The following is a 3737-nucleotide window of genomic DNA, read 5'->3' as shown; positions in this document are numbered from 1 at the left end:
CTCTTTTCCCTTTTCCGGTCAGGTCGAAGTCGCCTCCCTCGCCATTTTTGACACTGGAACAGCAACAAAGCGATTCACATCCGAGAAGCCATATTTGTTGAGGGCATGCCCAGCTGACTTCACCACTATTGGGATAATTGCAGTTAAGCGCCATCTAGGGCTGAAAACAGCAGTGGCGAGGAAAGGCAAGCTAAAGAATGAGGGAGCGGATTAGGTTGAAAGGTGAAGGCCCTCCCATTTCCTTTTTCAATTGCCCCACCCGTTTTGAACTTTTTCCCCCAGGCCACTACTTTACCAGTAATTGTGATCAAAGTGCTTCTGAGCATATGCAAAGTGACAATTAATATCTAAGATACTGGAACATTAGAAATCTTTCCAGTTTGACATGCTTAGCATTTAGTGTGATGTTTTCAAGCAGTCAAAGATTGCACAATACTTTGCAGTAAATGAGCCCCAAATGAAAATATAGACATGCATGTGTTGTAATAATCTTATTTATGAAGGATCACTTCACAAGGCGCACTATTACACATAGCTGTAGGGTGTACTTTATATTGTCCTCAATTATTCCCCAACAACCTGGTATTTAAACTGATTTTAACAACAAAAGAGCAATCGTTCTTTAAGTCAACTGACATATTTGGAAAGCATAATTGTCCTACAATGTTATTTATCGCTTACAATATATCTCAGCAGCTGCAATTTGTGACATGACATGCTGTGCATTGCGCAGTATGTTAACATGCATGTACATGCAGATACAAAATGTGCTAAAGACAAAATGCATTCAACTGCTACCCACTCAGTTTTCACTTTTAGAATGGTCCTTCTCCCTCCTGCCCTGGGGAGCCTCCGGGGAGGGCGGTATATAAATATAAATAAATAGAATGGAACCCTGATGATAGTTCACTGTTCCAGTAACTAAGATGAGCATTGTACTTACTTGTACAACAGGAAGCATGATATTTGTCATTTATCAAATATATATACCACCTTTCTGACCCCACAAGAGTTTCTAAGATAGCGAACGATTTAGAATAGCGATCCCCAACCTGTGGTCCATGGACTAATTGGAGGTGGGCCGCGAAGGACGCCTTCTCCCCCCCAGCCCTTTAATTCATCCCCCCCCCACGGCCCTTTACAACACACTTCGGGTGTCATTGTCTCCCATCACTCCCAGATGGGACTATCTCGTTGCAGAGAAACAAGCTCAGGGTTCCCATTGATTTGTCATTGTCATGAGTTAAAATTTCCATGAAAATAAAATGTTCCTTATGTTCATTGTTGTGGCGTGTCTGCATCTTATTTTGAAGGGATGTTTAAACATTACCATAGCGATCAGAGAGCGTTAGGGCAGTGGTTGAGAGTAGAGGAGTAAACTACCCCCCCCACCGGGCTTCAGTAAAATTCTCAAGCGTTGAGTGGTCCCCGGTGATAAAAAGGTTGGGGACCACTGATTTAGAACATACATGGTAAAGTCACATTTTAAAGCCATTAATATCAACCTTCCCCCAACACAGATCATTAAACCAAATTAAAAAGAGAGTTTAGATACATAATTGATAGATTATCAGTGTATGTCTAGGGAAACCATAGTTCAACTCCCACTTTGCCATTACTGTTATCTGGTAGCCCCAGGTCACTCACTTGCCTTTCAGCTGATCCTACCTTACAAGGTTACTGTGAATATAACAGGAAGAACTTCAGATGCTTGGAGGGAGAGTGGAATAGAAAATTAAATAAACAAACAAGGTACCTCAAAGGTCCAAAAAAGACAACAATTTACCAGGGAGATAATACAGTTTCTTTGACATATAAAAACAATGTATGAAGAAATGCAGTATACCTAACAAGAGAAGGGGAGACCCATGTATGCTACCCTGCAGTTCTTGGAGTAATGGTGGGATAAAAGCATACTTGATAAAGCTGTATGATTTTTCATTTAGAAAACACACATTGTTGCAGTTTATTCCCTCATCCAAATTTTCCTTCAACAGCCAGAACTCAAAAGTGTTTTAAACAGAAAATATGGCTGTGTACAAGTCTTCTAAAATTCCAAGACAGATTGTTGAGTCCTCAAATACCACTAACACCCATAACAATGCAGCTACATGAACACTAAAATCACACATACTTTTTGCCAGCCATTATTGCTTGGCAGGAAACAGAGATCAGTTTACTGTGAGAAAATGGATGCTTTGCAGAATGGACTCTACGGCATTATACCCTAGCTGGAGTCCCTCCCCTCCTCACCTCAAACTCACCATCCTCATGCTCCACCCCTGAAATCTCCAAGTATTTCCCAAACAGGAGCTGGCAACCTTACACATGTGGTCTGCTTGTTGACAGCTGCTGAGGTGTGTTTTGAACCTCAAAAGCCAGCTTGGTATAGGGAGAGCAAGCTTGGTATAGTGATTAAGAGCAGTGACTTCTAATCTGGTGAGCCTTCCCCACTCCTCCACACGCAGCCAGCTGGGTGACTTTGGAATTCTCACAGCACTGATAGAGCTGTTCTGACCAAGCAGTAATATCAGGGCTCTCTCAGCCTTACCTCCCTCACAGGGTGTCTGTTGTGGGGAGATGAAAGGGTAGGCAATTGTAAGCCACTTTGAGACTTCTTCCAGTACAGAAACATGGCTTATAAAAACCAATTCCTTCTTCTATTGCCAATATATTGCAAAATTATTAAAGTTTTCTAGTGCACCTTTAGCTGAAAGAACTATCATGCTTAAATGATGTAAGGAGGGATGTTGCTGAATAAAAGAATACACCTGGCAAGACCGATAAGAACCTGGAGAACTTAAAATGCAGTTAACTACTGATAAATAGGTATTCCCAGTTGCAATGTATGGCTGTGAAAGTTGGACCATAAGGAAGGCCGAGAGTCAAAGAATTGAGGCTTTTGAACTCTGGTGCTGGAGAAGACTCTTGCGAGTCCCTTGGACTACAAGGCGAACAAACCGGTCAGTCCTAGAGGAGATCAGCCCTGACTCTCCTTAGAAGGCCAGATCCTGAAGATGAAACTCAAATACTTTGGCCGCCTCATGAGAAGGAAGGACTCCCTGGAGAAGAGCCTAATGCTGGGAGCGATTGAGGGCAAAAGAAGAAGGGGACGACAGAGAATGGCTGGATATAGTCACTGAAGCAGTTGGTGCAAACTTAAATGGACTCCGGGGAATGGTAGAGGACAAGAAGGGCTGGAGGATCATTGTCCATGGGGTCACGATAGGTCAGACATGACTTCACACCTAACAACAACTGAGAAATAATACAACAAAGGGAAAAGAGAAGGGGGGGAAGGAAGGAAAATATGAAACAAAATATTGCTTAGTGAAACAAGAAAAATAGGGTTTTAAAATAAATATAACAAATACATTCTCTAATGTAAGCAAAACCTAGGGACTGCTGAAGGCTATATTGGACAAATAGACCACAATTTTCTGCATTTCTCACTCAGGGCTTTCAATAGATACAATTAGAATTTAGTGTGTCTCTTCCACTCCTCCCCCCTTAATGAATGGCTAAAAACGAAAAATCACTGCCTTTTCCCTCTCTACCTCTTTTAATGGTTTCCAGCTATTTTCTTCAACAACAAATTAAAGACACTATCTTTCCCCGCCGATGTTTACATGCCGGAACCCACTTGCTCGCTCCTAAAGACTGAGGCGGACGTCTTTCGCACGCGGATCGGACGTTGAGTGCTTGACCCGGAAGCGAAGCCGCAGTAACTAGGAAGT

This window comes from Paroedura picta, chromosome 1 (assembly GCF_049243985.1).
Source record: "Paroedura picta isolate Pp20150507F chromosome 1, Ppicta_v3.0, whole genome shotgun sequence".
NCBI lineage: Eukaryota > Metazoa > Chordata > Lepidosauria > Squamata > Gekkonidae > Paroedura > Paroedura picta.
Note: the sequence above shows the minus strand (reverse complement) of the source record.